We start from the raw sequence: 21869 nt of genomic DNA, 5'->3' as shown, positions 1-21869 counted from the left end.
ACGACTTTTTCTAGGCAGAGGGTGAATAGCAGAGAGGAGATATTGTTACCCTGTCTCAGCCCTTCTTCACTCCCATTTCTGTGGAGATTTCGCACTGTATTTTTACTCTACTGTTGGTTTCACTAAGGGCCATCATAGTAAGTTTAACGAGCTTTGTAGGTATTCCTGCCTCTTCCATATTCCGCCATGTCACTCCTGAGATGCTATCATAGGCTTGTTTTAAATGTATTTAATGCTGATGTATGTTTATTTGATGTTCATAACATTTTTCAAGTAGTATGCGTAATGTGAATATTTGATCAGTTGTTGACCTATTTCTTTTAAAGCCCCTCTGGTAGTCTCCAGTTCTCTCTTCCACATACAGAGTAAGCCTCTTACTCAGGATCTTAAAGAACACTTTATATGTAGTATTTAGCAGGGATATTCCTCGGTAATTCTGGCAGTTTATTTTATCTCCATTTTATGTATGGGGCACGTAACAGCCGTTTCCTATTTCATTGGCATGCTCTCCTCCTGCCAGATGTTCAGTGTTACTTTACATACTGCTGTCCACAATGCTTCCCCACCATATTTGAGAAGTTCTGTCTGGATCTGATCTTCTCCAGGTGCTCTATTATTTTTTAAGGTCTTAATGGCTTGTATCACTTCCTCCAGTGTGGATTCTTGTGTTAAGACCTCTGGTCCATAATACGTTATTTCCATCAGTTCTTCTTGTTCTAATCGGTCTACTTCTGGGTTCAGTAACTCTTGGAAGTATTCTGCCCATCTGTCAAGTATTTTGTTACTCTCCCCTACCAAATCCCCTTCTTTATTTCTATATATATTTGTTCTGGCTTGAAACCCACCCTTTTCTTCTTGAATCTTTTGGTACATTTCGAGTACTTGCTTCTATTCTCCTAGCTTCTCAATTTCTTCCTTTTTTTTTTTTTTTTTTTTTTTTTTTTTTTTTTTTTTTTTTTTTGCTAGTGCTCATTTCTTCTTTCTGCAAACACTCTCTGTGCTTCTTATATTCATTCAGATTTGCTCCCATTCTTCTCTGAAATAATTTAATTCGTGCTGTTTTACTCTCCCCAGTTCTTCCCATGCATTCTTAATCAAACCAATCTGCCTTCCTTTGAGCCTGTACATGTTCCGAAACCTCCCCAGCTGCCTCGAGGATTGCATTCTTACATTGTTTCCACATTATTTCTGTATCTTCATTTGATATTTCGGTACCGTTCTTCATCCCCTCTTCTATTTTCCTCTGATATGCTCTCCGTGTTTCCTCTGACTTTATCTTCGTAATGTCAAAACACTTCTGTTTGCGGCCATTTTGTTTACTCAATTGTTAGATCCTTTGCCTGTGCTTAATTCTCATTAGATGATTGTCTGAAATCCAGTCAACTCCATGTTGGCTCCTAACATCCATTATGTCTGACCTGTGCCTCGTGTCAATCAATATACGGTCTATCTAATTTTTTGTTTGCCCATCTGGTGACATCCACAATTCTTTGTGTATCTTTTTGTGTGGAAACATGAACTGCTGACAGACATCTACAACCCTAATTCCATTGTCATTTGATATTTCATGAATGCTATGTCTTCCTATGTTTGCTTTCAAGTCTACTATTAGGATTTGAACATCATGTTTGGTAGCCTGATCATACAACCGCTCTACCTTGCTATAAAACTCATCCTTCTGTTGTTCATCTGCCTCCTCTGTGGGTACATGTACATTTATAATTGTTATGTTGAAAAATTTCCCCTTAATCTTAATACGGACATCCATTCATTGATTGGTTCGAAGTGCATTACAGCATCTTTCAGTCCTTTATCGACCACAAAACCTGTACCAAAGGTATTCGTCCTCCCGACACTATAGAAGATAGTGAAATTTTCTGAGTCCCTTATGGCACTTCCCTTCCACCTAATTTCCTGGAGAGCCAATAGTTTTATACCCAAATCGTTTACTTGCGTTAGCAGCTGCCCTATGGCTCCAACGTGGTATAGGCTCAGCACATTCCATATTATCTTACCCTTTGTTTGTTTGCTTGGGTAGCCATCAAAATATCTGTCCAGCTTATTCCTTTGTTAGCTTTCGCAACAAGTGATTTTTACAGGGAAAGATTGTTAATCTTCCGCCCAACCATTTGAGGGGTTGCCCCTTACATCTCGCCAGGTAGCTGGTTCCATTAACAGGGGAACATCGTTAGCCTTTGTAGATCCCTCTATTGACTGAAAGGCAGCAGTTGAGGGTTGAGGCTCCTTTGCCTTTCTTCCAAGCCATTGGCCCTCATACCAGCTGGTTTTGGTCCACACCAGATGTTTTATTTCCCTGGTACCCAGGCATACTTCGAGGATGTTCCCCTGTCCACCAATTGGGGAGGCACCCGATGGGGACCAACAAGCAAACACAGGATCAATGGTGAATGGTTTCCTCTAAAATTCAAAACATGTCTACTCTGTTTTGTTGTTAAACTACGTCTAGATAGTTAATGCAGGTATCATGATCTAATTCAAGAGTGAAATTGATTTTACAGTGCATGTTAGTCATAGTTTGTCGAAAATTATATGTTTAAGCCTTACTGTCTTTGTGGAGGATAATTGTGTCATCGACATCTCATTTGCAATATATAAGTAATAGTTTTCCATTGTAATTTACCATTTTTATAAAAAAAAACTTTTCCGTTGTGACAGTTAAGCTGTTACCGTAAGACGCTCCAGTAGTGGCGGATTTTACTAATAAAGGTGAAATAATTTAAATAGGAAACCACTTGTAAACTACTGGCTCAGTTGTTTCGGTGGTACTCATCTCATTTTGTTTTAATAAAATTCTCTTTAAAGTTAACTGTTTCTTCCACAGGCACATTAGTGTACGAATTAACAGTGTCTAAAGACGCTAATATTACATCATCTCGAATTATTAGTTTGCAACTACTTTAGTAAATTCATGGCTGTTTCTGTATGCTGAGAGATTTCTGCAGCAAGTAAAACATACACTTTTTGGCTTGTTATTCAGAAGCGTTATATTTATAGCTTGGATTTACGATGCTATTCACTATTGTTTGAGTAGCTTTCTCGTTTATAGATTATCATTTGAGATGTCAATCTGGAGTCAGCACTTTCGGTACTGTGGGCGACACTTTTCCAGATTCTCGAAGCAAACAGTTCGTAACATACCTCTTCCTCTTTCGCTATTTACTTAAATTTTTGTTGGATTTTTTAAAATTCCATAATGCGGTTTTCAATGAAATAATAATGTTTTCTGTATATATTCACTATCATACACAATAACAGCTTTGTTACTCTTGTCAGCTTTCGTGGCAATAACTTTCTGTCTTCATAGCTTTTGATTTACATTATTTCAAATATTATCATTAATTTGTGTAATAACTGCATTAAATTTCTCCGGATTAGCTATCTTGGTGGCAACTTATGTTTCTGCCGTTAGCTCTTCAATTTTGTTTTTATTCGATTGCGAAGTGATATTACATTGGATCCTCCGTTTGTTAGTGCCTGTTCATGATTAACTAACATACGTTTGATGAGATTAACAGTTCTGTCAATAAACTGATGTACTTTCTTAATATTTTTTTAATAAGTTGGAAATCTCTATATCGCGACTTTTGCAAATCACTTGTACGTCTTTCATGGTTTTATTCTCGGTGGTGTTATACATTAACCATCTCATTAATCGGTTATTCGGAAAAAAGCTATCACACCGCAAGTGATTTGGCTCTTTCTAGTCATTCAATTGTCTACTTTAAGCTGCAACGAGAGTGATGTCGAGATTGCTTTATGATGAGTCAGAATTAAGTTCTCCCATGTTGTTATGATCAAGATCTGGATACTAATTAATAGTTTTGATGCACAGGCCGAAGTATAAGCCCTCCATCTATTTCTTCTGTAGTGCAACTGAAAACAAGCAGCATGCAGTTGGCACAGTTACTTATCGTTGCTCTAACAACTGAGCAGTGTCGGTCGCTCTTGCCTCTTTCACCTAAGGACGTCACTCTCTTGTTACTTTTTTTGTCATTCAGCTGAGACGTGATATATGAGAACAAAGGCACGACTCCGAGATTGACAAGTGCTACAACCTTTTTGGATCTATGCAGAAGCTTGTCACTGCTTACAGATATGTGTGGTATACTACACACACTTGTAAATCGCTTCGATAATTGCTCTTGATACACAAAAGGAAAATCATATTACACTTCCGTGAATTTGAATATTAACTGTGTAAAGAGGACCTGAGTATTGCTAACGTACGGCGTCTCGTTGGTTATATTTTTATCTTTCATTTTATATGGTTTGTGATATGATACAAAAATAAAATAAGTTAACGAGCTGACACAGTTCACTATTTGTATAAAATATTGTTGCTTTCAGCACTATGATACCTACAGCGTTGCAGTTTGTCATGCAGTAGCGTCTTGAGACTAACAACGTAGATGTTGTTTCTGATGAAAGTAGAACACTCCAATTGGGGAACAGGACTTATAATACGCATTCTAGCTAAATACATAAGCAATGCACATTCGTAATAAGTCAAACAGGAGAGGCAGTAGATACAGGCCTATGACTTGACGGGGATCACACAGGAAAACACCCAAAACATCCTTTCACTCATGTCTAGTGGTATTGTGTATATGTTAAAGTTCACTACAGTCTTTTTTTAAATTTTACATGGGATGACGGAAATGGATTTCTTCACTTTAATTTTCCTCGTTCTTCGGTTGTCACGTATTTTAAAATGAACTCAGCGGTAGAGAGCCAATGATACATGTGTGTAACTGTCGATCCATGTGTGCACAATAGGTGAAAGGGAACTGTGCGTAACAGGCAGCAAATTACAGTGAACAGCTACAAAGGACACAACTGGAAAGTAATTATAGCTGACACGTTGCTGCTGCGAGCGATTAAGGCACGTGTTTGAAACTGCTAAAAGGATTTCCTATGAATGCGAATGCGCTTAAATCTGTAAAAGCCATGACTACTAATAAAACTCCTATCACTAACGGTATGCCTTTCATTGCTAAATATACTCGTTTGCTATCGTAACGACAGCACTGAACTGAAACTGACTGCAGTTTTTCAGTCCAAATTAGAGGTACAAAATTTCATTATCACAATTAGCGTGAAACATGTAGCCTATTTCGTAGACAATTATGAATACCGATTTACAATCACTACAAGATTTTTCACTGAAAATTACTTACTCATACTGATATTATTTCTTTGGGTTTTCCACTTTTCCTGTACCACACTTTAAAGATATATAAAAGGTAACAGGAATACATCTACATCTACATCTACATTTATACTCCGCAAGCCACCCAACGGTGTGTGGCGGAGGGCACTTTACGTGCCACTGTCATTACCTCCCTTTCCTGTTCCAGTCGCGTATGGTTCGCGGGAAGAACGACTGCCTGAAAGCCTCCGTGCGCGCTCTAATCTCTCTAATATTACATTCGTGATCTCCTCGGGAAGTATAAGTAGGGGGAAGCAATATATTCGATACCTCATCCAGAAACGCACCCTCTCGAAACCTGGCGAGCAAGCTACACCGCGATGCAGAGCGCCTCTCTTGCAGAGTCTGCCACTTGAGTTTATTAAACATCTCCGTAACGCTATCACGGTTACCAAATAACCCGGTGACGAAACGCGCCGCTCTTCTTTGGATCTTCTCTATTCCCTCCGTCAACCCGACCTGGTACGGATCCCACACTGATGAGCAATACTCAAGTATAGGTCGAACGAGTGTTTTGTAAGCCACCTCCTTTGTTGATGGACTACATTTTCTAAGCACTCTCCCAATGTATCTCAACCTGGTACCCGCCTTACCAACAATTAATTTTATATGATCATTCCACTTCAAATCGTTCCGTACGCATACTCCCAGATATTTTACAGAAGTAACTGCTATCAGTGTTTGTTCCGCTATCATATAATCATACAATAAAGGATCCTTCTTTCTATGTATTCGCAATACATTACATTTGTCTATGTTAAGGGTCAGTTGCCACTCCCTGCACCAAGTGCCTATCCGCTGCAGATCTTCCTGTATTTCGCTACAATTTTCTAATGCAGCAACTTCTCTGTATACTACAGCATCATCCGCGAAAAGCCGCATGGAACTTCCGACACTATCTACTAAGTCATTTATATATATTGTGAAAAGCAATGGTCCCATAACACTCCCCTGTGGCACGCCAGAGGTTACTTTAACGTCTGTAGACGTCTCTCCGTTGATAACAACATGCTGTGTTCTGTTTGCTAAAAACTCTTCAATCCAGCCACACAGCTGGTCTGATATTCCGTAGGCTCTTACTTTGTTTATCAGGCGACAGTGCGGAACTGTATCGAACGCCTTCCGGAAGTCAAGAAAAATAGCATCTACCTGGGAGCCTGTATCTAATATTTTCTGGGTGTCATGAACAAATAAGGCGAGTTGGGTCTCACACGATCGCTGTTTCCGGAATCCATGTTGATTCCTACATAGTAGATTCTGGGTTTCCAGAAATGACATGATACGCGAGCAAAAAACATGTTCTAAAATTCTACAAGAGATCGACGTAAGAGATATAGGTCTATAGTTTTGCGCATCTGCTCGACGACCCTTCTTGAAGACTGGGACTATCTGTGCTCTTTTCCAATCATTTGGAACCCTCCGTTCCTCTAGAGACTTGCGGTACACGGCTGTTAGAAGGGGGGCAAGTTCTTTCGCGTACTCTGTGTAGAATCGAATTGGTATCCCGTCAGGTCCAGTGGACTTTCCTCTATTGAGTGATTCCAGTTGCTTTTCTATTCCTTGGACACTTATTTCGATGTCAGCCATTTTTTCGTTTGTGCGAGGATTTAGAGAAGGAACTGCAGTGCGGTCTTCCTCTGTGAAACAGCTTTGGAAAAAGGTGTTTAGTATTTCAGCTTTACGCGTGTCATCCTCTGTTTACGATAATGCTACTCTTAATATTGTACACAAATACCTATCGTGGAGTTTTTGAACCAATTTCTTAACGCCAAATAGCTATAAAAAAACAAGTGTCTTGTCTCTTTTTACACTATTGAAGTACTCAGAATCATTACCTTCACTTCTTCGAATAGAAATTTCAATACGTCACTTTAACAATCGTTATTCTGCTCTCTATTACTTTACAGATGTGAAATGAAAGATTAGATTCGAGGATGTGGATCAGGAACACATCACCTGCCATGGGACAGTCAATGCTTGTACGACATGTTGCAATGACACTTGCCATATATTGGATACTAAACGCTCACATCCAAGCTTACCCGGTACTTCGCCTGAAAGTGGTGAGAATCTGTAAGCAGCAGAATGTGGATTAATACTACAGCATTAAGCCCCCTCATTTTACAGCCTCTACATCGCAATTTAACTAAATGGAATATCAGTTTTTCTTTCCAGTCAGTATCTCGAAAAGTACAGTGCAGCTTAGTGTATCTTTTTCTTGCAACATACACATACATTATCTGATCAGAAGTATCCGGACACACCCATGTATTGCGAAATTACACCTGGCGGTACTTGATGGACCCACCAGTACAAAAGAAGGCTAGTATAAAAGTAGGCGGGGAACATTACGCTATCAGTGGCCAAGCACTAACAGCAGAACTGGTCGGTCACGACAGCTCACTGACTCTCAGCATTGTGTGGTGATTGGGTGTCACTTAACAAATACACCAGGAGCATTTCAAAGCTGCCCTAGTCGATTCTTGCTTATCTAATTATAAGATGGAGATACGTAGAAACCACCACAGCTAAAACAAGAGCAGACAGACCTCATGAAGTCACGGACAAGAACAATCGAGCATTGCGCCGGGTGGTCGAAAAAAGCGCATGGAATCGGCAGAATGAACCACTCGTGAATTCAACGGTACTACAAGCAATCCACAAAGTACAGTGACTGCAATAATATGCCACACATTTCTGCAGTCAATTCTAGGTGATGAATGAGGTAGTGCAATGACACCATTAGGCTTTGGATGAGTTTAAACGAATGATTTTGACTGATGAATTGCGTTATAGCCTATCTCAGTCCGATGGATGGGTATGGGTTTGACGAATGCCTGGAGAACTTTTCCTGGCATCATGTGTAGCGACAACTGCAAAGTACACAGGTAGTATTACGCTATTGGGGTCTTGTTTGTGAGTAGTGTGTGATCTCCATATTGTGTTTCAAAAACTCTAAATGCGGAAGGATATGAACACATAGATATTACAGCATTGTGCGCCGTGTACGTTAGAGGAACAGTTTTCAGACAACGTCCGTCTGTATCGGCATCACAGTACACCCTGCCGTAAAGTAACACCTGGTTTCCTGACATTAATATCTCTGAAATGGGATGGCATACCCAGAGCCCCAGCGTGAACCCAGAGGACACCCTTGCGATGAATGAGAACGTCGAATCCACTCCGAATCCCAACATCGGGCATTACTACCTTCTTCGATAACCGCCTTTGAGGAAGACACCTCACGGAAAGCATACCCGGCATAGTTAAAATCTTAAAAGGCGAGGGGCGGACACACCTCACATTAACATGTGCCCAGATAATTTAGATCAGATAGTGTATAGCAACTTTCGTTTGAAACTATGCTGTAGATCCACTGCTTGTAAGACACGCCTTGTTTCCACTGACACTTTACATTTGGCGATACCATGTCACTGTACGGGACAGCGGCTAAATATATGGGTTCGGCTAACTGATAACTGGCAGTCTACTTGAATTTATATATCAGTAACTTTGATACGACGGTCTGCGTAGATGAGCAGTCCCGAATGAACTGAATGAACAGGTTCGGAGAGCACTCGTCTGAAGTTTTCCATCTTCTCCTTCATGGTGCTTGCGCCTGCCTCTGGCAGAGAAAATGCCTTCCTGTTTTTTTTCCATGACGTTACATTGCTTGTGGTAATTACAGAACCTAAACTGGATCCGATGCAAAATTCCCCACTCGTTCAGCATTACGCTATGCCAGCTCTGCAACCACGATCCTGACGCTGGGGCTAAATTCCCGGTTCTAGGAGTTTCTGCTGCACTTGGCCGGCCAGATACATGGTCTCAGCCTTAAAATGGCCGTCCATCCCAATGGGGCCTTGAGTTCGCAGGTCCACCATAGCCCGAATGGGATACGGTTCAAAAGACCTGTCAGCCCAGAGCCCCACCTTCAACTGGTTCGGTGTCTGATACTGGGCAACACTGCTCTGGCTACCAGTTGGCTGAGGGTTGGCTTGCTTCATACGCAGTTACAGGAGATGTGGCGCTACCAGACACTGGATTGTGGGGCACTTGGATCGCGCTATCGAGTCGTGTGGTAGAGATGTGTTGTCAGCAGCTCATCATCGCCATTCTGACCCAACCTGCGGTTCATCACTGCCACTACAACTCGCGTCCTTTCTGCCTAGACTTCACCTTCTGTACCTCCTCTCTATTTTCACCAGTGATCCACTCCCCCTCACCCATCATACTCTACAAGTGGTACGAGAGCTGGTTCGGCATCGGCGAGTGGTTCACATTTTCGAATGGTGTCAAAACAGCTGTTGTAAGTGAAAATTATGCCGATGGCAGTGGGAGCGTAGAAGTGGCGGTGATTGTGCCAATTCATATTAAAAATACATAATATAATTATTTCAACAAATTAATTTTTTCGGACTTTTATCATTCTGATTCCCTATAGATTTTTTAGCGAATGCAGTGTCTTCCACTTTTAACTTACATCGATTCCTGTATTCTTTATGCTGTTGAGATTTACGACATTTGATTATATTCGTCTTCTTCCGCCATAAGTATTTCTCGTTCTTGACCGTGGATACGATAAGGATTTTTAATCGGACTTTCTCTTCCGATGCAGGGAGCTACAGTGACACGACATTGTGATAATGCGCAGAAGAAAAGAAAGCTTTCATGGTTTTGCACTAAATGAACTCTCACTTCATACTTTGATAGGATTATTATTCAGACAACACATTGTATCGCAAGAAATACGTCTTCTCACTGCTAGAACTAAAGACAGAGTCTCTCTAATAATTATCAAAAAAAAAAAATTGAAAAATTTTCCATCATTTCATTCTCGCCTTCTGGCGTACCAAAATATCTCTTTGCCGACGCTTAGAGTGGCCGGGCTAGTGTTTATTGGTAATAACTTTAATCGTCGCGTGTTGGGGATTTTCCTTTATGTAGAGAATGATACAATTGCCCCACACTGTGCGGTGTGACATGCAGTGGAGGCGCACAGTATTTTGTATACACCCGTACGGCTTAAATCTAAATTTTTGCCGAAATAGATAGAATGACATTTATTTGTCGGCGTTTTTTTCTTTGTATATTGGGGCGGCAGGAGTGGCTGAGCGGTTCTAGGCGCTACAGTCTGGAACCCCGCCACCGCAACTATCGCAGGTTCGAATCCTGTCTCGGGTATGGATGTGTGTGATACCCTTAGGTTAGTTAGGTTTAAGTAGTTCTAAGTTTTAGGGGACTGATGACCTCAGATGTTAAGTCCCGTAGTGCTCAGAGCCATTTGAACCATTTGTATGTTGGGTTGGAGATATCATCTTGTCCTGCTTACACATATGTTACAGGAGATACACAACTTACATACGGAATGATAATTCACTAAGTATTTACATGAGAGAGCCGCGAGTGCGGGTACTTGTTCATTTGGCAACATTGTCAGTCTCTGTGCGCATGCGCACGAAATATGTTTGTTGGCTGTGCAAGAGCCGTTAATGCTCCACGCATTATTGTTTACGGTCGTTTGCGCTTCCAGTCCCGCTTTAGTGTCACTTTCACACAGAGTGCCGTACTATCGGTCGAATAATTTGCTGGGGCGTGGTCTTCCATTGTGAGTGCGGTGCATGTGCGTTTACTCTCCAAGAACCGATGCTGCGGCGGATAATTTACCTTTGATACGGCCCGAGAAGGATCTCCTCAATCGTATCCACATTTTCAGTGGGGTCAATACTGCAGATCAACACCCGACGTCAAGGTAAGTAATGCTTGCACAATTGTAATCTTCTGATTAATAGGTCAGACGTTGCGTAGCATGACATTACCACAACTGATCCGTTGCACTATTGCACGCGCGTTTGGATACCACCATCTATTTCGTCGTTCACTTTGGCGTTAGAATTGGTTTTAGTCCTTGGGGATTTTTCCTTTTTTGTTAGTTTTTCTAGTTCATCTTTTACACATGGCTCGATATAATTTAAAATTCACATAAACATTTTGACATTACAATGCATATTATAATGACTTACATCTAAGGCTTACATTCCACCCACTATTTATATCAAACGTAGAAAATTCTGAATTACTGAAACATTACAAAATTCCTTTTTCAGTTACAGTTGCTGGTTAGTATAGTTTTTTTGTTAGCTTCAAAAAAAATTCCTTTCTACATAAACACAAATAACTTATTTTCATTTCATTACATTATGTTACGATATACACATTTAATGCATCCACAGTCTATTTTCCAGTCATGCATACATCAGTTATGAGAGTTTAATATACTCCTAGGGAGAAATACAGAAAAACATTCACATCAGGATTCTACATTACGTGTTGCTGGCTCAACTGGGCCTTGGCACCGCCTCCTGCGTTGAAGAGGGAATAAGGAATACTATTCTACTGGTTTATGGATTACTAAGGAAGTGCTATTCGTCCTTTCTTAAATCACTTAACAGCGAACTCCTTTTTCATGGAAACGAAGCACATTAACGCTTTACTCATGTACTATGCACCATAGTGTTGCTTATATTTTTTTAAGTGTAGCTTTGTGTTCGTAACGCAAAGTTTTTGCATTACTTTACGCTTACATCTTTACAATTACATGCAAATGCCGTCGTTTATGTTCGCATGTGCCACGATATGAATTAGTTTGGTTTCAGGTCACATGCTTCCGTGTTTGTGTGCACTGTGTAGTCAGTAGGTACGGGTAAATGTTTTGTAGTTGCAATGCGACGAAGTATATTCCTATTCTTCATTTGTGTGATGACCAAAATAAACACATAGACATACTAATAACTAAATCATTTCTTTGAGGGGCGGCTCGTTTTTCCATTTGGTACCTATAACACCCGTCATAAATGACTTCTTCTGCACCATTTTGATGCACTGGTCACTGATATATAGCCTATATAAAACTTATAGCTAACTTAGGAACTAATTGTGTTTCGTAGCTCATAGTCCACGCGTATACACGGTCATCACATTCGTTCGTAGACGTTTTCATAATTCATTCTTCTTTGTTTATATATGTTTATTGACTTGCATTTGGATTTCTTTTATTCATTTACCCTGCAAGGAAAATTACTTTGACATCTCCTACGGTATCTTACCTTTTTGTTATCTAAGACGTCCTGTATGTTTCGTTGTAATGATTTCTTTTAATTGTAGTTACAACGTATGTATCTTGGTATTGACGCTACTTCGCATGTTGATATAAATATAATTTCGTTCGCTGACAGTAAATATCCTTGTTACGTGTTATTACTTATTTTGAAATTGAGTTTCCACTTGTGTGGCTTCGCCTTTCTATTTGGTTGCGCCGCGACTTAGCCTGTAGCCAGCCGGGGGGGGGGGGGGGGGGACGAGCGGTTCTAGGCGCTACAGTCTGGAACCACGTAACCCCTACGGTCGCAGGTTCGAATCCATCCTCGGGCATGGATGTGTATGATGTCCTTAGGTTAGTTAGGTTTAAGTAGTTCTAAGTTCTAGGGGACTGATGACCTCAGACGTTATGTCCCATTGTGCTCAGAGCCATTCGATTTTGAACTTAGCCTGTTGCCCTTGCGCATGGTCACTGTCTCTTCCATAGTACTGACGTAAACATGCATTGTTGAGCGCGCACAGTGGGCCCCAGTGGCCGAGCGGCTCTAGGCACTTCAGTCTGGAACCGCGCGACCGCTACGGTCGCTGGTTCCAATCCTGCCTCGGGCATTGATGTGTGTGATGTCCTTAGGTTAGTTATGTTCAATTAGTCCTAAGTTCAAGCGGGCTGGTGACCTCAGATGTTAAGTCCCATAGTGCTCAGAGCCATTTGAACCATTTGAGCGCGCACAGCTGAGTCGTACGCTGTTACAGTTTGCATTTTGCTTCGCGTGAAGCTGTGTATTTACACTTCCTTCACGTCAAATGTTTCTTTGCTTACATAGCAAGAAAATTACATGAGTTTATATACATTTCATTTAAAAATATGCATAATAAAATTTTTTACTTATAAAACTATGACACTACTTATAAATATATTTTCTGGCAAGAGAACTGCTGTTATATTGGGTCACTACTCGTGAAAAGCTTTTATGTCTTTTTGAGTGTGGAGTCCTTTGTCTCTCCCCGTTCTTTCATCCAATAAATTCCAGGATAATGTATTTTTGCAATAATATACGGCCCTGAGTATAGAAATTACCTTTTTTCATTTAGCTTACCTACCATTGTCGATTTGGGAGGTGTTCTCAAGAGGACTCGCTGCCCTTCGAAAAATTGTGTAGCTCGTTTTAACTTTTTGTTTTATATTCTCTTTCTATATTCTTCTCTATTCTCTAGTGTAATTACTGCTTCTTTGCTTATATCCTGTAAATTTAATTCTATAGTAGGTATTTTTGGTGTGGGTGATTCCCATTCGTCAGTTTGCTTCGTGTTAAACATTAGTTCATTAGAACTGAAACCTGTCGAAGAGTGGGGGAGATTATTTTCTATTTTGCATAAATGGAGTCACTTATTCAATATATCGTGAATGCTTATTATGTGCGTATGTCCTTATAAATGTACTGAATTATTTAAACACCCTCTCCACGGGACTTGCTTCTGGGTGGAAAATACTTACCAAGATGTGTTTAATGTCCTGTGTATTAATGAATTGTTTCCATTTTCTTCCTACGAAATAGGCTGCATTGTCTGTTAATATTACTTTGGGTTTCCAAACTATTCGTAGATGCTCCTCTTCAATTCTCCTTATGATGCTACTGGCTGTAGTGATTCTGATAAAATAAAGTTTGATGTATTTTGTGAAAATATCATAAATTACTATTATGTATTTGACACCACCTATTGCTCTAGGATATAGCCCTGCGATATCCAGAGAAACCATTTCCAGTGGAGATTTAGTTATTATGGGGTGTAGTTCTGTAAAATTTGACATATTGGATGGTTTTGTTCTTTGGCAAATAGCACCCCTTTTTAATATTTGTAAAACACTTCATCGTAAATTAGGAAAGAAACAAAGTTAGGAAATATTGTCTGTACATTTTGTTACTCCGTAGTGTCTCCATACTTCGTGTCTATGTTTGATAAATTCGTCGATATATTCCTCTGGAAGACATACACACCAATAGTTAGAACTTTCGTGCTTCCGGTGAAACAAAACGCCTTTGCATTATTGATACCATTTACTTACCTTATGGAGTGTGCGCTGATATGAAACTTCCTGGCAGATTAATACTGTGTGCCCGACCGAGACTCGAACCCGGGACCTTTGCCTTTCGTGGGCAAGTGCTCTACCATCTGAGCTACCGAAGCACGACTCACGCCCGGTCTCACAGCTTTACTTCTGCCAGTATCTCGTCTCCTACCTTCCAAACTTTACAGAAGCTCTCCTGCGAACCATGCAGAACTAGCACTCCTGAAAGAAAGGTTCGCAGGAGAGCTTCTGTCAAGTTTGGAAGGTAGGAGACGAGATACTGGCAGAAGTACAACTGTGAGACCGGGCGTGAGTCGTGCTTCGGTAGCTCAGCCGTGTTACCGTGCGGACGGGCTCGGCGCGCCGGGCAGTGCTCCGCAGGTGTTGTTGTTTACCCGCTAGCGCACGGTCGCGTCGTTGTCTTGCCGTATAGTACCTGTACCGACCCGACATGGCGTTCTCATATCGAAAAGCTACAATCAAACTAACGTTCAACGCATCGTACACGAGACCGAAGGCCCATGAAATTGAACGGTTTCTACGAGACATCATGCACATCGAACCACAAGAACTGATAGGAATTCATCTGTCTATTGTAACCAGCACAGTGTACCTCAAACTGATTGACGAAACGGCCTGCGACAGATTACTCCACCGATCCGCAAACGGCTTTCGCTTCTGTCACGCAGACGGTAACGAGAGCGTGGTAGGAGTTGACCATGCTGGTCTGGGGGTGCGTACCGTGCGCATCTTTGAACTACAGTTCGAAGTTCCTGCCAACCTAGTCGTTGATGCGCTGCGGCCATACGGCACAGTTCTGAGCCACACAGAGGAGAAATGGAACACATTCGAAACGTACCTTGTCCTTAACGGGGTACGACAAGTGCGCATAGAACTTAAGAAGCACGTTCCATCGTATGTTTTCGTTGGTGGCTGCCGCGCAATTGTTATATATGATGGACAACCGAGGACCTGCTCGGGCTGCGGCCAGGAGGGCCATGTTAGAACTGAGTGTCTGCAGCGCCGCCTCGTTCAGGTGCCCCGCAATGAACTTCCCCAACGATCCACTATGACCTCTCTCCCGCTATTATATGTGGAGGCGGCACGACATGATGTGATGGATGATCAAAACCTGCTACCTCCTCAAGCCGCTGCCAGCTCCGTTGGAGAGTCAGCGCCGTCGGTGCAGAGGTTCCTACAGCCTCCGCCCACCGCAGCGTCGTGGGCACCCAGCCACCGTCACTGTCGGGATCAGACACAGGGGTTCCTAGCGACCGAGACTGTGTCGAGCCCCGCCCTCCAGTGGATGTCGAATCTCGGACCCGAAAGCAAAAATCACCCAAGCGACACAAGAAGAGGCGATTGTCAGCTGACGAACAGGACAGGAATGTGAAGCCGGCGGAAGACATCGACTTCGTTGACTCGCCCACAATTGCAACGGACTCCAGTGGCATCATTCACCAGAAGGTGCCTGAAGATAAGGAACACTCTCCTAAATCTGGTGGCCCAGAAAACGAGGCGCACTGCGTCGACTCCCAAAATGTGGGCTCCTGTGAAAGCGTCCAGCCCCCAATGACATCACAATCGTCTCTTGGTGATTGGGCAGACGATATGGAGGCAGATGATGCACAGCAAACATCGATATCTCCACCAGAGCCCATGGCTGACATTGAGCCGGGAGGGCTCTGCCAGTCAGGGACTCCTACGGCACAATAATGCACAGCATCCAGATGAATGGCTGTGCGGTGTGTGGTGTGTGAGATCACTGTGGGATTGCACCGGCACACTGCCTCCGCCACTTGATATGTCTCAGTCATACCGTGTGGGAACAGTCAACGTAAATGGTGTCCACTCCACTGTCAAGACCCGCATGTTACACGACATGATCAGAGCGGCAGACTTGGACATCGCCCTTCTCCAGGAGGTCCGTCCCGAGCTGTGTTTAGACCTATATGGCTACACCACGTACAGCCTACCCGTAGGTGATGGCGCAGGAGGAACGGCCATCCTTCTCCGAGATGGCATAGACGCGACGGACGCGACGTACTCGCCGAACGGGCGAGGCATCGCACTCACACTTGGCGCAGTGCGCCTCATTAACGTCTACGCTCCCTCCGGTAATTCGCACCGTGGTGACAGGCATGTCTTCTGTTCGGAGGAGTTGGTCCCACTTTTGCAAGGAAATATGGACCATTACATAGTGGGCGGCGATTTTAACAGTGTTCTGCGGCCCGAGGACCAGATACCCGAGGACCAGATACCGCTTTACGTCCCATGCCCGGCTCTACAAGCATTGATACGTGACCTCGCGCTCCACGACACATGGCTCTTACATCATGGGACCCAGAGTGGATATACGCACTTTACCAGCCATTCTGCCAGTAGTCTGGACCGAATATACGTCTCGCGTGCCCTCCGCACAGCAACCCGTGATGCAGAACTCTGGCCGACGGCCTTCACGGACCATCTCGCGTACATCTGCACTGTCACCTTGCCCCGACAACTCACAAGACGCAGCAGGGGCCCGTGGACGCTGAACGTCTCCCTCCTTCGCGAGGAAGCGTGTCGGCGAGCAGTCACTGACACGTGGCGTCGATGTATCAGCCGCCTGCCTATGTATGCTTCCACGTTGCTGTGGTGGCTGGGATGTGTCAAACCTGCCCTCCGAAAGACCTTGATGGCCTACGGGCGTGACAGATCGAACTGGCAAAGGGCAACATCGGAATTTTACTATACAGCGTTACGTGAGCTGGCGACGCAACCGCCGTCTCCTGAACGTCAGATGTCCGTACAACGCATCAAAGCTCGTCTGCTTCGCATCAGGACAGAGCAGCTAGACAATGTCCGCATCCGTGCGCGAGTGCAAGACTGTATCCCCAACGAAACAGCGTCAGTGTATCACATTGTGCGCGAGAGGCGCCACCGCAAACGTCAGCTCATTACGGCGGTAAACACGGAGGACGGCGGGCGCGCAGTGACACAAACGGACATCGCGCACACGTTCGCCAGACACTATGGGACCTTGTACATGGAAGATCCGCGAAATGTACGTGATTATGACGAGCTGTTCCACGATTTTCCCGCCCCTCGGGACGTGGCACCCGATGACAGTCTGCTGTTGCCCATTACACCCGACGAGCTGACATCGGCCTTGGCACGTGGAGCACCGAACAAGTCGCCTGGACCGGACGGTTTACCCCTGGAATTCTACCGCACTTTTTACCACCTTATGGGTGACAAGTGGCTCCAAATGTTTCAAGACCTGATTCGCCCTGATTTCACTGTCCCCACAGAATTCACAGAAGGCATCTTGATCCCAGTTCCGAAACCGAAAGGTGGTTGTAGCTGGCAGGATTTTCGCCCACTCACACTCCTCAACAACGACTACTTCTCCCGTATCCTCCGCGCGCGTCTCCACACCGCTATCGGGAAAGCCATCCACACCGATCAGACATGTTTAGGTGGTGTCAGCAACATTCATACGGCGTTAGGAGCATACCGCGACGTAATTGCTTTGACGGCGGCCTGCAAAAAACGAGGTGCCCTTGTCGCCGTAGATTTTGACCACGCATTCGACCGCGTCGATCACGGCTTCTTACGCGCAGTTTTGCAACACATGGGCCTCTCTCCGGAGTCTGCACAGGTGGTCCTTCGACTGGTCCACGGAGCGCGCTCCCGCATGATGGTCAACGGTTATCAGTCTAGTCACATTGTTGTTGGACGGTCAGTGTGACAAGGGTGCCCCCTGTCGGGCATATTATTTGCTGCAGCGCTTGAACCAGCTTTACATGGTCTACGGCAGCGATTAACTGGTATCTCCTTGCGGGACGTGACCTTTTGTTGTGGTGCATTCGCCGATGACGTGGTGTTCCTGGCCAGATCAGAGGATTAAGTGCATATGGCGCTACAGTGGCTACGCCAGTACGGGGCGGTCGCTGGGAGCGTCATCAACGTGAAGAAGACAAAATACATGGATGTCGGAGGGGGGATTTCCCACACAACGGCGGTGCCCTTTGACGAGGTGCCCGTACTCAAGTGTTTAGGAGTGAAATTCTATAGCAATGTCCGCCGCACGGCGGCGGCTACTTACCGCCGGCTCCTACACCAGACACGTGCTCTGATTCAGGACAACAAACTGCGTCGCTTGGATATGCTCCTCAGAACACGTTATGTCAACACCTATCTTGTCTCAAAACTGAACTATTTTGCGCATATCCTTCCCTTGACAGCTACGATGGCCGACAGATTTCAAGCAGCATATGGACATTTCGTAAGCACCGGTCTGGTTTTTAAAGTCCGATACGCCACCCTGACACTGCCGCAGCGGGCGGGCGGTATCGGTTTAATTCACGTATATAACCGTGCGCTATCGCTTTATCTCAACACTATGCGTCGCACGTGGACCTCTGCCCACGCCACTCTGACAGGTAGCCTGATAGCGGAAGTGGCACCACACTCTCTGCATCCCCCGGTTTCTGTAGGACACATTTCACCGGAACTCACCCACATCAGAGACTTCTTTATTGACTTCAGCTACTTACGGTCAGAACTTCCGACGACACGGAAGCCCAGCACAAAAGACTATTATCGCCTCTATCAGCAGCGGCAACCTGTAAATACGGCCACCCACAGACATCCTGAAGTTGCCTGGAACACGGTGTGGCGATCGGTACACACGCCTTTTCTACCTACGACGGTGCGTTCATTGTGGTACGTGGTTGTGAATGGGAAGTTCGCTACTCGTCAGAGGTTACATTCCATACATCTGACGGACGACCCCTTGTGTTCGACGTGCTCAGTCGCTGACTCGGATGCACACCGTCTGACGTGTGCCGCGACTGGCGAGTGCTGGCTACTGACGCAGAGCATGCTGGCATTACTCTTGCGGCGATTGCCGGAGTCTATCTCCCCTGATGACGTATTGCGCCCCGACGTCGCATACTTTCCATCAACCAGAACGAACGCCGTTAACTGGCTAAAAGGCATGGCCGTTTACTACATATTTTGCGATGCTCCCAAAGGCACACTCGACTTTTGGTCCCTATTGATGACGACACATGCAGCTTTCAGCCGCCACCCGAAGTACAGAACTCATTTCGCAAATTATTTAGGTTCATTATTTGCGGATCCTCCTGCTCACTGGGGCGTTCCGTGTATGAGACGCTGAAAATTAAGAAGAATCCTGGAGCATATTGATCCTCTACGGATGGAATAGGGGGAACCCCTCCCAACAGACGAGAAGACGACTCGGACGCTCGGCTACGGCAGTTGTAGGATCTTTCTTTGTAATGAAACAGAAATAAATCTATAATACAAAAAAAATGTTATAAAAATTAAAGAAATAAATAAATAAAAAGAACAACATCGACAAACCCACTCCATCCTCTTCCTGATCCTTCGATCCTCGAACTCGAACACGTTGCTTGGGCGTGGCGGCGGGATGGCCAGGCTTCGGGTGTCGACCCCTGCCCTACCCGTCGTCCTGCTCCTGCAGCGGTTCAAATAAAAAAAAAAAAAAAGAAATAAAAAAATAAAAAAAAAGATGGTAGAGCACTTGCCCGCGAAAGGCAAAGATCCCGAGTTCGAGTCTCGGTCTGGCACACAGTTTTAATCGGCCAGGAAGTTACTTACCTTATGGGTTGTATTCTGGTTAAGATTTTGTATCGCCTTTTTATATGTATAGTCTTGATGTTGTATCATTCCCATCTGTTTACAATTTTTTTGTAGTCTGATTTTTGTGTATTGCTAATAATGCTCTGATTTCCCAATCGTGGTCTGACAGTTCAATGAACTCGTCCAGTCCCTGCGGTAATCTGGATATTGCGTCTGCGATAATATTCTGACTGCCTTTTATGTATATTATTTCGAAATTGAATTCCGGCAGGTACATACACCACCTCGCTAGTCTTCGGTGTAACAGAGTACATGTTACGAGAAAAGGTAATCATTGGTGATCACAACAGATCTTAGTGTTTTTCCCGAAAGAACATACTCGAATTTCTTAAACGCCAAAATTACTGCTAAACTTTCGAGTTCTGATACTGAATATGATCTTTCTGCCTCTAATATAGTTCTGCAGACAAAGTTGATGAGTTTTGGTACTGTTTTTCCTTCTTCTTCCTGTATCTGGAACAAACATGCCCTGAGCCCCTGAGACGTCCGTGGTTCAACAAAAGTCCTTAGACATGTCAGAATGAGTCAAAATGTTTGCCGATATTAATGGATTTTTAATTTTGGTAAAGTCCTCCTGGCATCTCTCATCCCATAGCCAAGGTTTATCATGTCTCAACGGTTTAAGTAGGGAATTAGCATTCATAAGCTGATGTGATATATTTTCGAAAAAAGGAGGTCAGTCGTAGATACGCTTTCAATTGCTTTTTGTTCCTTGGAGGTGGGCAATTACGTGTGGCATCTCGTTTCTTTGGGTCTGGAAATATAACCTGTTCTGATACGATATCTCTTAAAAATTTTAATTGTTCTTTGCCAAAGCTAGATTTTTTAAGATTTGCTCTTACTTTGTACTCTGTAAATCTCTGAAATACCTTTTCCAATATACTGATGTGTTCTGCCCAATTTGATGTGGCTACTAACATACCGTCAACATAAATGGTAACTTTACAGAGCAATTCTGGTCCTAACACCTTATTCAAAGCTGATATAAATACGTCTGCGCTAATGTGTAAGCCAAAGGGTGGATCTTGAAATTCATAACTCCAGCCATTGCACACAAATTCTGTGTGTTTTCTGCTCTCCTCGTGTAACTTTATTCGCCAGTGGGATTTTTCAACGTCGAGGGTGCTGAAATATTCGGTGTTACGAAATTTTAGGAACTGTTCATCTACATTATCTGGTTTTGTTGTTACTATTACTAGGATTTTGTTTATGCCTCTAGCGTCTAAAACTAGTCGTACTGATCCATCAGGTTTGCTAACTGGTAGTATTGGACTCCAATGTGATTAAAATGATGACTGAATGATTCCCAATTGGAACATCCGATTAATTTCCTGCTTAGCTGTTTCACGCTTTGTCCACAGTATGGTGTAAAACATAACACAAAATATTTCGTGAGGATAGACATTAAGTTTATGTTCATAATCTTCGATTACTCCTGGATTCTTATAAAAACATTTGCATATTTAATAAGTAGGTCAGAAAACTTTCGTCGTTGTGTAGCATCTAGAATATTTGATTCCTTCAGTTCTTGTTCTACTAATTCCTGGTTAACTTCAGTCTCGGTCTCGTGTTCGTTATCACATTTCTTCAACAAATACATGGTGGGATATGAATAATGTACGGTGACATGTGGTTCTGGGTTTACTGTGTGATACCTCTTCGGTGTGGTAATCACACTGATAGAAAATCCTTGGTCTTTCACAAAGAAATGGCACTTACCATTAGCTACGTCTATTTGACTTTTGTAGGTTCTAAATGTGTCCATACGTATCAAGCAGTTGACAATAAGTTTGTCTTCAA

Source organism: Schistocerca americana, chromosome 7 (genome assembly GCF_021461395.2).
Source record: "Schistocerca americana isolate TAMUIC-IGC-003095 chromosome 7, iqSchAmer2.1, whole genome shotgun sequence".
Taxonomy (NCBI): Eukaryota; Metazoa; Arthropoda; class Insecta; order Orthoptera; family Acrididae; genus Schistocerca; species Schistocerca americana.
This window is presented reverse-complemented; position numbering follows the sequence as displayed.